Below are 13,623 nucleotides of genomic sequence, written 5' to 3'. Positions count from 1 at the left end.
TGTATCCTATGCGAATGCTTTCTCTGCTTTTTTACTAAGCAAATATTTAGAAATCTGAACAGCTGGTTTGGTTCCTTTATCTGGTATCACAAGCGGCCCGCTAATTAAATTGACTAAATTGCAGTTACCTTACAGACTGGGAGGAGTGGGCCTCCCAGAAATCAAAAACTATCAGTTAAGCTCATTGCTATCTTACACAAATGATTGGGCCCACTCACTTTGGTTGGACATCAAAGCATCTCAAGCGAGATGTCCCCTTATTAGCCCGCTGTTCTTAGACAAAATGAGAACAGTTAAGGAATATTGCCATAGCCCAATAGTCATAAATACTAACAAGTTGAGGGCAATTTTGCCAAAACATCATTTTTGACCCCCATATGCCTGGCTTTCAGCCAGGGATGATGGACTTTGGGTTTAAGCTATGGGTGTGTCTTCTCTGGGTGATTTATTCAAAGGGGATATGTCCTTTGACCAGTTGACTCGGAAATATGAATTGCCCAGTAGGGACCTCTTTTATTTCTTTCAAATTAGAAACTTCATACAAAAAGAGATCACACTTCTAACTGATCCTTATAGGTCCAAAATGGAGAAGAGGGTGTTGATTGCTCAGGATACATTATCTGTTGGCAATGCTCATCACCTATTGGGAGAGAGTTCATCAGAAGAGACTGAATGGCTCTGTAAGGTATGGGAGAGGAAGTTGGGTGTTAAGATCTCTTCTGAAATATGAGAGGATATCTGGGAAAATGCAAGAAGAATCTTGATTTGCAACAGGATCCATACCTTGCAATTGAAGATTCTCCACAGGGTCCATCTGGTCCCAGACAGCCTTGCTAAATTTAAAACAGGAGCATCTCCAATGTGTGCTCAATGTAAAGTGAGCACAGGCATGCTTACTCATTGTCTTTGGTCCTGCCATAGACTGCAGGCATACTGGAGCACCTTGGTCAGTGAAATAGAGAAGGCCTTGGGGAAGGAGATGGCGATGGACCGAGTATCTCTTCTTCTTGGCTTTGGTAATTCACCTTCATTAGATACACACACAAAAAAAGGCATTTTTAGTATCCCCACTTTTTGTGCCAGAAAGTACATTCTGTTAGGGTGGCTGGCAGAAAATCCCCCACGGCTGGTGTAAGCTAGTCATGGAGCACAGCCCATGGACTTTAAGTGCCTGGTGCACCATAAAACTGAGAATTTTTATAAGACGCGGCGACCCTTTTTGGACTAGCTGGGTACAGATTTGTCCACCATGCTAATAAGAGCCTTTATATAGCCGTGGCAATTCTACCTAATGAACCAGGTATTCAGAAGGAAGGAACTATGAACATATGAATATATATAAACGTATGCACTCGATCCTCACTGCAAACTGTCACTGAACAATTCAGAACTTATTTAGCTTATCTTTGACTGAATTTAACCTTTTTGAATGTTTAAAATAAATCAAACACTTCTTTCCATGCCCTATCAACCCCTCTCACCAAAAGTTATAATTCCAAAAGAATTTAGGGCTGTGAAATGCTGGTTAGGTCAGCATTTACTACCTACCTGATTATCCTGGAGAACTTGATATAGCCTTTGCAGTGTAACAATGTCCATAATGCTATTAGGAAGGCAATTCAGCATTTTAACCCAGTGACAGTGAGGTATGGTGACATTGTTCCACTATCAGGACAGTTTGTGACTTGGACAAGAAATTACAAGTAGTAGATATTATGGGATTGGAAGGTGGCATTAAGGGAGCCTCAATGAGGTACAGCAGAGCATCTTTCAGATGATACATATTCTGTTACTGTAGAGTGTTGATTGTGAAGGTAGTGCGTGTTGAAAGTGATGAATGGAGCCCGTATTAGGCACGATTCTATGTTTTGGATGGTGTCAAACAGTGTTGTCAGAACTACACTAATCCACGTAAGTGGAGAATTTCTACGATGCCTTGTAGTTAGCAAGCAAGAGTTAAGGGACAAGTGATGAATTACTCAGCACAAAATTCCTCCCCTCTGATCAGTGTATAAATGGATGGTGCAGTTCAGCTTTTGTTCCATCGCAAACACAAAATGTTAGCAACAGGGGATTCAGTAATGGTATTGCCATAGAAAGTCAAGGATTGATGGTGAGATTCTCAGATAATTACTGAGTGATACTTATGACATGAATGTTATTTGCCACCTGTCAGCCCAAATCTGAATATTGTCCAGGTCTTTCTGCTTTCAGATACAGGCTGCTACAAGCTGAGGAGTATGCTGAACATTGATTATTGCATAAACAGCCACATTTTTGCACTTGTGTTACAGGGTCAAGGGTGTAAGGTCATCCTTAAGACAATAAAGTGACAAAACACAGTTGCAGAAGTAGACCATTCAGTCCACCAACTCTGCTCTGCTATTCAATGAGATTACAGTTGATTGAATAATTTTTAACTCTACATTCTTTGTCCACATAACCTTGGGCTGTCCCTGCTGATTTGAAGATTCTGGATTAGTGGTGCTGGAAGAGCACAGCAGTTCAGGCAGTATCCAAAGTGCAGCGAAATTGACGTTTCAGGCAAAAGCCCTTCATCAGGAATAAAGGCAGTGAGCCTGAAGCGTGGAGAGATAAGCTAGAGGAGGGGTGGGGGGTGGGGAGAAAGTAGTATATGGTACAATGGGTGAGTGGGGGAGTTTGAAGCCTGTCTATTTTAGTCTTGAACTTAATGAACCAGCCTCTACAGCTCTGTACTGTAAAGAATTCCACAAATTCACTACTCTCCAATAGAAGAGATTCCTGCTCAGTCATAAGTAGGCTCCCACAAAAGGAGAAACAACACTGAAGGAATTGCCCAGGAAGTAGAATTTTCTTTTGGGTGATTCCCCTCCACCCAAACCCTCAAAGTCCTCAGAAAAAACAAAAGAGTTTTGATAGTTCTGATGAAATGAAATTAACTTTTTCTGAGTAACAATTTTAACTATTAAATACATAGCCTGAGTAATTATTAAACTGATTACATACTTACCTGACACACCCACAGCACCTGGCCTGATTTGCTCATAATTTGACACCCTGCCCTGGGACCTGACCCCCAACATCCCCACCACAGGACTCAACATCTCTGGAGGACCTGACACCTCCTGCTGCCAGGGGTGATGCCAATGTGCAAGAGATTACAACTCCCATAAATGCTAGTATTGACAGAAATTTTGCACACTTCTCCAAATATAGGATTAGTCTCCGGGACTGGTGAATTGCCAACGTAAAGGGCAAAGGATAACCCAGGAAACTACAGGTCTATCAGCTTGACACCAACAGTGGAAAAAACTATTGGAGGCCATAGTACAGGATAAAGCAAATACACACAAGAACAATAATTAATACTAGACAGTCAACATAGTTCTGTCAAGGCAGTTCACCAGTTGTCTCTCGTTAATGGGAGAGCAATCCTGTGGTTTGGTCTAACTATGGCGACTTGACCTTGTGGGCTCCCTTATGTGGGGCAATATCCCCAGCCCTGGACCAGGAGGCTTGCATTCAAGTCCCTCACTCATGTGTAATAACATTTTTAAACAGATTGATTAGAAAGATAGGTTAATAAAAATGGAATGCTAGGGTCTTGAGTTTATAAATAGAAGCAGAGTGTATAAAAAGGAAGCAATGCTTACTACCTCTGCAAATAATTGGTCAGGTGATGCTTGGGAGTAATGTGTTCAGTTCAGATCCCTTATTTATGGAAGGATGTAAAAACCTTGGAATGTGTGAAACGGAGATTTACTAGAATGATACCAGGAATAAAGGGATTTTAGAAACAAGGAAAAGGTTTAAAGAAATTGGGCTTATGCTCCTGGTGCAGAGAAGATTAAAGAGGTGACCTCATTGAGATGTTTAAAATCCTGAACATTTGACAGGAGACAAGGATACTCTGATTCCACTAATTGGGGGAGAGGCCAGAGAGGTTGGGGGAGGGGGGGAGATGAGAGGGAGAGAGAAAAAAAAAGAGAGGGAGAGAGAGCGAGAGAGATGTCTTTATGCCGTTGTTAGGATTGGAGTGCAGATTCCATAAGAGGTTTTAAAGAGAGAACTGGACATATATTTGAAGATAAATCAATCTAGAGGGCTAGAGATAGGGACTAGCTGGGTAGCTCTTTCAAGCCTGGTACAGACAATAGGTGGAATGGCTTCCTTCTGTCCTGTAAAAGTCTATCATTCTATTCAATTGTTTCAACAGTAAGTAGAATCTAAATGGTGTGGGCTACGGTAAAGATGGCAGAATTACACAAGTTTGTCAAGGCCTCTCTCAACATCAGAAGCAAGGTTTTAAACAACATTCCAGGCATGAAGGTGAGATTCACACTAGGTAGTTACAAGTCGCCTATTCAAAGGGATTATTTCTTTTCCATGATCTTATTAACTGCACATCCCACCTCATTAATGTGCAGCTTCCTATCCACCCACTACAAGCAAACAAAATGCAGAGAATTCAGCTCACTGTTTACTCCAAAGGTACTGGCCAGATGCACTCCAAGTCTAGAGACATTAGCACCTGACGTGCCAGCCTCTAAGAACCACCTGAGACATCTCCAATCCACCTACAGAATACTTTGGTAATCGCCATTGTGATCTACGTGCAATTATCATTAAGTTGCAGCAAGAAAACTGCAGTCAGGGACACAACTTGGTCCCACCAGCCGGTTGCATCTCCAGCTTGTTCACTTATGTCCCTGAGCTTACCTGGATTCTCTCACCACCCTGCCTTTCAGCTAGAGATACTAGACTTACAGTACAGCTGCACTGCCTGTCAGCACAGACAAAGGCAGGAAGTCTCATGGTTGGCAGCAGACCACAGACAAGTCAACAGGGATAGCCTCCATTCTAGAAATCTCGAGTGAAATCAGTGTGGTTGCAGTAATGAAGTCACAGATTAAGCTACTTAAAAGATAGTCCTAATTTGGTAGGTTGTAAAATCATACTACTTGTAGGCAGGAACTTAAATCAGCCACAATAGGGTACATAAAAATGAAACATTTCAATTTAAAATACAGGTTTTGCAATTGGTCTCAAAATAGTAAGACTAGTTGAAGTTGCATCAGCTAGGAAAACATCCATATGAAAGGAGACCAATGAGTGAAGCTCTATCTGCATGTGCAAAACACTTGTATTAATATGTAGAAACTAGCAACCTAAACAGATAATGGCTTAGACTATCCGTACAAACTGTTAAGGTGATCAAGGCTGGAAAATAAATAGTTTCAGGCAAAAGAATGGAAAAAAAAAGTAGTTCTGATAAAGGAAGGATAGTGAAACATTATTCTGGCTCAGAATATCAGGAATTAGAAGCATATGGTTGGAGATTCAGAAGACCCAGAGTTAGGAAAACTTCACAATTGAAACAACGTGAGAAAGAGCGAAGTTATGCACTTGTCAAGAATAAAGGAGTGAAATGTTATCTAAATAGAGAATGGCTGCGGAAAGCTATGTCGAGGGATTTGGGAGTCCTCATCCACAAATAACCGACTGGGTAATGAGAAAGGCAAATGGAATATTAGCCTTTACTTCAAAAAGTTGGAGCCTTTGCTAAATCTATAAAAGGGGCCAACTGGAATACTGTCAACAATTTTAGGCCCCTCATCTTAGGAAAGATGACTGGCATTGGAGAGAGTCCAGGGAAGGTATACTAATACAAGGACTGTTTTATGACAAGAGTGTAAGTAGATTAAGTAAAAACAATGACTGCAGATGCTGGAAATCAGATTTTGGATTAGTGGTGCTGGAAGAGCACAGCAGTTCAGGCAGCATCTGAGGAGCAGCAAAATCGACGTTTCGGGCAAAAGTTCATCATCAGGAGTAAAGGCAGAGAGCCTGAAGCATGGAGAGATAAGCTAGAGGAGGGTGGGGGTGGGGAGAAAGTAGCATGGAGTACAATAGGTGAGTGGGGGAGGGGATGAAGGTGATAGGTCAGGGAGGAGGGAGGAGTGGATAGGTGGAAAAGAAGATAGGCAGGTAGGACAAGTCATGGGGACAGTGCTGAGCTGGAAGTTTGGAACTAAGGTGAGCTGGGGGAAGGGGAAATGAGGAAACTGTTGAAGTCCACATTAATGCCCTGGGGTTGAAGTGTTCCGAGGTGGAAGATGAGGCGTTCTTCCTCCAGGCGTCTGGTGGTGAGGGAGCGGCAGTGAAGGAGGCCCAGGACCTCCATGTCCTCGTCAGAGTGGGAGGGGGAGTTGAAATATTAGGCCACAGGGCAGTGTCGTTGTTTGGTGCGGGTGTCCCGGAGATGTGCCCTAAAGCGCTCTGCTAGGAGGCGTCCATTAGATTAGATTAGATTAGATTACTTACAGTGTGGAAACAGGCCCTTCGGCCCAACAAGTCCACACCGACCCGCCGAAGCGCAACCCACCCATACCCCTACCCCTACATATACCCCTTACCTAACACTATGGGCAATTTAGCATGGCCAATTCACCTGACCCGCACATTTTTGGACTCCCCAATCCAGTCTCCCCAATGTAGAGGAGACCGCATTGGGAGCGACGGATACAGTGAATGGTATTAGTGGATGTGCAGGTAAAACTTTGATGGATGTGGAAGGCTCCTTTAGGGCCTTGAATGGAGGTGAGGGAGGAGGTGTGGGCGCAGGTTTTGCAGTTCCTGCGGTGACAAGGGAAGGTGCCAGGATGAGAAGGTGGGTTGTAGGGGGGCATGGACCTGACCAAGTAGTCACGGTAGGAACGGTCTTTGCGGAAGGCGGAAAGGGGTGGGGAGGGAAATATATCCCTGGTGGTGGGATCTTTTTGGAGGTGGCGGAAATGTTGGCGGATGATTTGGTTTATGCGAGGGTTGGTAGGTTGGAAGGTGAGCACCAGAGGCATTCTGTCCTTGTTATGGTTGGAGGGGTGGGGTCTGAGGGCAGAGGTGCGTTGGAGGTCATCTTTAACCATGTGGGAAGGGAAATTGCGGTCTCTAAAGAAGGAGGCCATTTGGTGTGATCTGTGGTGGAACTGGTCCTCTGGGAGCAGATACAGTGGAGGCGGAGGAATTAGGAATACGGGATGGCATTTTTGCAAGAGGTAGGGTGGGAAGAGGTGTAATCCAGGTAGCTGTGGGAGTTGGTGGGTTTGTAAAAAAAATGTCAGTGTCAAGTCGGTTGTCATTAATGGAGATGAAGAGGACCAGGAAGGGGAGGGAGTGTCAGAGACGGTCCAGGTAAATTTAATGTTAGGGTGGAATGTGTTATGAAGTTGATGAATTGCTCAACCTCCTCGCGGGAGCATGAGGTGGTGCCAATGCAGTCATCAATGTAGCGGAGAAAGAGACTGGGAGTGGTGCCGGTGTAATTACGGAAGATCAACTGTTCTATGTAGCCAACAAAGAGACAGGCATAGCTGGGGCCTATACATGTGCCCATAGCTACCCCTTTGGTCTGGAGGAAGTGGGAGGATTTGAAAGAGAAATTGTTAAGGGTGAGGACCAGTTCAGCCAAACGAATGAGAGTGCCGGTGGAAGGGTACTGTTGGGTATGTCGGGAGAGGAAAAAAGGAGGTCTTGGAGGCCCTGGTCATGGCGGATGGAGGTGTAGAGGGATTGGATATCCATGGTGAAGATGAGGCATTGAGGATTGGGAAAACGGAAGTCTTGGAGGAGGTGGAGGGCGTGGGTGGTGTCTCGAACATATGTGGGGAGTTCCTAGACTAGGCGGGATAGGACAGTGTCGAGGTAGGTAGAGATGAGTTCAGTGGGGCATGAGCATGCTGAGACAATGGGTCGGCCAGGATGGTCAGGCTTGTGGAACTTGGGAAGGAGGTAGAACCGGGCACAGCGGGGTTCCCTGACTGTGAGGTTGGAAGCTGTGGGTGGGAGTTCACCTGAGGTGATGAGGTTTTGTATGGTCTGAGAGATGATGGTTTGGTGATGGAGGGGTGGGGTCATGGTCGAGGGGGCAGTAGGAAGAGGTGACCTCGAGTTGGCGTTTGGCTTCAGCGGTGTAGAGTCAGTGTGCCAGACTACCACTGCGCCCCCTTTATCTGCCGGCTTGATGCTGAGGTTGGGATTGGAGCAGAGGGATTGGAGGGCTGCGCGTTGTGAGGGTGAGAGGTTGGAGTGGAGGAGGGGGGTGGACAGGTTGAGGTGGTTAATGTCCCAGATGCAGTTGGAAATGAAGAGGTTGAGGGCAGGTAATAGGCCAGCGCGGGGTGTCCAGGTGGATGCAGTGTGTTGGAAGTGGGCGAAGGGGTCCTGATTGTGAAAGTACGCTCGGAGGCGGAGGCGGCGGAAGAAGTGTTTGACGTCGCGGCATGTATTAAATTCATTGATGCGTGGACGGAGGGGGATGAAGGTAAGTCCTTTGCTGAGGACTGATCGCTCGTCCTCAGTGAGGGGAAGGTCTGGAGGGATGGTGAAAACTCGGCAGGGCTGAGAGCTGGGATCTGGTGTGGGTGTGGAGCTGGGAGTGGGGGCAGAGCCAGTAACTGGAGTGGGTATGATGATGGGGGAATGGGGGTGGAGTCATGAACAGGGGTGGTGCTCCCCTCAGGGATCTGGGGGCCAGGAATGGTGACAGTGGGATCTGTGGGGGACGGGTCAGCAGAATGCAGATGAGTGGCGTTCGTGGGGGCGGAAGCGGTGGCAGACACGGCAATCGGGGTAGCAGAAGTCACTGAATATGTGATATCAGCAATGACGTGATGGGCGGAAGTGGTGTCACGTGTGATGTATGAGGAATTGTGAGGCATGGAAGTGGTTGGGGGAGTGGCCATGATGGGGTGGAAGTGACATAATCAATCAGCATGGGAGTCACAGCTGCACTAGCCACATGGCTAATGGGGGTCCAAGTAGTTCCAGAGGCCGGGGGAATCTTCTGGAATGTTTGAGGAGCGCTGGTTATGGAGGTGGGTAGATAAAAGTTTGTTATACACAGTTTTTGATGTTTGAGATGGAGTTGAAATATTATTTGTTGAGAGTATGAATTCTCCTGAAAATGTAGTCCAGAATGGGTCCTTTGCAGTTCAGAGAGAGTGTGGCCCTCAGCTGAGGCAGGGCTGACTGTAGACAGGTTAGGTGCCGGCGCATTGCTGCAAGCGTGGAGCGGAAGATCTTGCAGGACGTGTCTCAGCATGCTCCTGCCCCACTGAACCCTGGCCGACCCATTGTCTCAGCATGCTCCTGCCCCACTGAACTGCATTGGTACCACCTCATGATCCCGTGAGGAGGTTGAGCAATTCATCAACTCATTCCACCCTGACCTGAAATTTACCTGGACCATCGCTGACACCTCCCTCCCCTTCCTGGACCTCTCCATCTCCATTAATGAGAACTGACTTGACACTGAAATTTTTTATAAACCCACTGACTCCCACACCTACCTGGATTACACTTCTTCCCACCCTACCTCTGACAAAAATGCCATCCCGTATTCCCAATTCCTCCACCTTTGCCGTATCTGCTCCCAGGAGGACCAGTTCCACCACAGAACACACCAGATGGCCTCCTCCTTGAAAGACTGCAATTTCCCTTCCCACTTGGTTAAAGATGCCCTCCAACGCATTGCATCCACATCCTGCACCTCCGCCCTCAGACCCCACCCCTCCAACCATAACAAGGACAGAACGCCCCTGGTGCTCACCTTCCAACCTTCACATAAACCAAATCATCCAACATTTCCACCACCTCCAAAAAGATCCCACTACCAGGGATATATTTCCCTCCCCACCCCTTTCCGCCTTCCACAAAGACCGTTCCCTCTGTGACTACCTGGTCAGGATCACACCCCCCTACAACCCACCCTCCCATCCTGGCACCTTCCCCTGCCATTTCAGGAACTGCAAAACCTGCACCCACACCTCCTCCCTCACCTCCATCCAAGCCCCTAAAGGAGCCTTCCACATCCATCAAAGTTTTACCTGCACATCCACCAATATCATTTATTGTATCCATTGCTCCCGATGCAATCTCCTCTACATTGGGGAGACTGGACGCCTCCTAGCAGAGCACTTGAGAACATCTCCAGGACACCCACATCAATCAATCACACTTCCAAGGACATGGAGGTCCTGGGCCTCCTTCACCGCCCCTCCCTCACCACTGGACGCCTGGAGGAAGAACGTCTCATCTTCTGCCTCAGAAGACTTCAACCCCATGGCATCAATGTAGACTTCAACAGTTTCCTCATTTCCTCTTCCCACAGCTCACCTTAGTTCCAAACTTCCAGCTCAGCACTGTCCCCATGACTTGTCCTACCTGCCTATCTTCTTTTCCACCTATCCACTCCACCCTCCTCCCTGACCTATCACCTTCATCCCCTCCCCCACTCACCTATTGTACTCCATGCTACTTTCTTCCCACCCCCACCCTCCTCTAGCTATCTCTCCACGCTTCAGGCTCTCTGCCTTTACTCCTGCCTGAAACGTTGATTTTGCTGTTCCTCAGATGCTGCCTGAACTGCTGTGCTCTTCCAGCACCACTAATAAAAAAATCTAAGTAGATTAAGACTGTATTTGTTGCAATATAGAGGAACGAGAGGCAACTTTTATTGAAACAATACACCATTCTGAGAGAACCTGACAGGGTAGGTGCAGATTTGTTTTCCCTTGTAGCAGTCTTAAAAAATTGGGCATAATCTCAGAATTAGGGTTTACACATTTAAGATAATGAAGGAATTTCTTCAGTAGTAAGTCTGTGGAATTCTTTACCACAGAGGGGTTGAGGTTAGTTCAATACGTACATTCAAGGCCGAGATAGACATATTTAGTTAGTAAGGGAATCAAAAGGTTATGGGGAAAAAAGTAGGACACTGGAATTAAGATCCGGATCAGCCACGATCTCATTGAATGGCTTCGGCTTCTATGTCTTATTGTCTTCATAAAGTAAGCATTTCCTTGAGTCACTCTGTCCTACATTATAGCATTGGACAGAGTACAGAATAAGGAATAATTAGAACTTGTAACAGAGGCAATACTGTAATGGGGGGGGGGGGGGGGGGGGGGGGGACTTCAATCTTCATCTAGATGAATTTGACAAACAGGTAGACAGAAAGAGTTTGTAAAAAAAAAGTCTCTCTTTAAACTAAAGAACCAAAATACAGAACCAAACAGGGAAGCACTTAGATCTAGTTTCATGCAATAAATCAGTAACATAGAAACCCTCAAAACTGCACTGCCATTCTCAAACTTAAAGTTGGAATTTGTTCGTCAATCCCAAACAGGGATCCCAATTTCAAAATGTTAGTTAAATGGAGGAAAAAGCAGCTCGAATTATTTGGTAATTTAGATTAAAAAGGGAAAACTCTAAGTAAAAGGAAACACTTAAAGAAACAATCAAAAGTATTGCCAAAAGTGTTACATTAAACAAATGATTTACCACTAAGGATGTATATAGCATTCAGCAATTAAGGTTACATTATTGAAGAATATTCACAATTTCAAAGACTTGTAGAGTTTAAGAATTAATGGGGGTTTGGGGGGGGGGGGGGGGGGGGGTGGAAATTGATAAAAATAAGAATGCTAGGGATATACAATTTCTGAGGAGAAAGTGAGGACTGCAGGTGCTGGAGATCAGAGTTGAAAATGTGTTGCTGGAAAGACGCAGGTCAGGCAGCAGGCTTATGCCCGAAATAATAGATTAAGAAATGTATAAAGAACTAAAGTGAACATCAATCCCTTGGAATTAGAGAAGTGGGGTTCTCATGTAAAGTGAGAAACCAGCAGAGACAGAATCAGATTCAAGAGGTTTGAGGAGCTTGCGCTGAGAAATCCAAAAACAAAATCAATACCAAAGTAAAACTGAGACAAACACAAGGACCAAAAGTCAAATATTTCAGATTTTAGGGCATAATATGGTTAACTGCTAACTGTCCTCTGAAAAATTAGGGATGGGTATGAACAATTTTTTTTAAACCAGATGGCCTACATCCTAAAGGATCAGATTAGACGATGTTTTGGGCATAAGCTCTTCATCAGGAATATGGTGGGTGGCAGGGAGTGGAGAGATAAATAGGTTGTGGGGTGGGTGGGGTGGGGAGGAAAGAAGGTATCTGAGAAGGCAATTGGTAGATGCAGGTGAGGGTTGATGGTGATAGGTCAGAACAGAGGGGATCGCAGTTAGGTGGGAAGATGTACAGGTGGGACAGGTCAAGAGGGAAGAGGGCTATGCCAACTTGGAGGATTGGATCTGGATGAGGTGGCAGAGGGGAGGGGAGGAACTGGTGGAATTGACTAATGCAGTATGGTTGGAGGATTCCAAGGTGGAAGCGGTGGTGTTCTTTCTCCGGCCGTCAAATGGCTAGGATTTGGTGTTGGAGGTGACCTAGGGTTTGCATGTCCTTCGTGGAGTGGGAGATGAAGTGGTTGGCCACAGGGCAGTGGGTTGTTTGGGGTGTGTGTCCTAAAGACATTCCGGGAAATGTTCCACGAGTTGGCATCCTGTCTTCCCCAATGTACAGAAACCACAGAAAGAAATGAACACAGTAGATGAGGTGAGTGGATGTGCAGGAAAATCTCTACCTAATGTGGAAGGATGCTTTGGGATCTTGGCTGGAGGTGAGGGGGTAGGTGGAGGTGAGGGGAGAGGTGGGGGGGTGCAGGTTTTACACCTCTTGTTGTGGCAGGGGAATGTGCTGTGAGTGGAGGGTGGGTTGGTGGGGGTGTGGACCTCACGAGGGAATTGTGGAGGGAATGGTCTCTACAGAATGCAGATACAAGTGGAGGGGAAAATAGGTCTGATGGTGGGGTCTGAATGTAGGTCGCAGAAGTTGCAGAGGACGATGCACTATATCTGGAGATTGGTGGAGTGGAAAATGAGGACCAGGGATAGGGTCCTTGTTGCAGTTGGAGTGGGGTTCAAGGGCAGAGGTGCAGGAAGTGAAGGAGATGTACTGGAGGGCATTGTTGACCACATGGGAGGGGAAATTGCAGTCCTTGAAGTAGCTGGCCATCCGGGACGTTCTAGAGTTTAATTGGTCCTCCTAAGAGGAGAGACAGAGGCAGAGGTATTGGGAGTAAGTGATAGCTTTTTTACTAAAAATAATGAGGTGGGGGGGGGGGGGGGGGGGGGGGGGGGTGGGAGGAGTCATAGGCCAGGTATCAGAGAGCCAGTTGGATTTGAAGTAGGTTTCATTTGGAGTCAGTTGCCAGAAATGGAGCTAGAGGGGTCCAGGAAGGAAAGGGTGGTGTCCAAGATGGTTCCGGTGAACTTGAAGTCCAGGTGGAAGGTGATCGTGAAGTTGATGAACTGTTCAACCTCCTCGTGGGAGCATGAGGTGGTACCCATGCAGTCAATGTAGTGAAGGAAAAAGTGGGGAATGGTGCCAGTGTAACTACAAAACATGCATTGTTCCACATATCTGAAGAGAGGCACAGCTGGGGCCAACTGCTACTCATTTGGTCTGGAGGAAGTAGGAAAATGCTAAGTTGTTGTTGAAGGATGAGGGACCAGTTCTGCCAATCGAATGTTGGAGGAGGGATATGGTTAGGTCATCAGGAGGGGAAGAAATGGAGGGCTTGGAGGCCTTCATGGCAGATAAATGTATATAGGGACAGAATGTCCACAGTGAAGAGGAGGAGTTAGGGACCAGGGAACCAAACGTCATGGAGGTGATGATGGGTGTGGGTGGTGGCCTGAATGTATGTGACCAAGGGGGACAGGACAACATCAAGATATGAC

This window comes from Hemiscyllium ocellatum, chromosome 4 (assembly GCF_020745735.1).
Source record: "Hemiscyllium ocellatum isolate sHemOce1 chromosome 4, sHemOce1.pat.X.cur, whole genome shotgun sequence".
NCBI classification, from domain to species: Eukaryota; Metazoa; Chordata; class Chondrichthyes; order Orectolobiformes; family Hemiscylliidae; genus Hemiscyllium; species Hemiscyllium ocellatum.
This window is presented reverse-complemented; position numbering follows the sequence as displayed.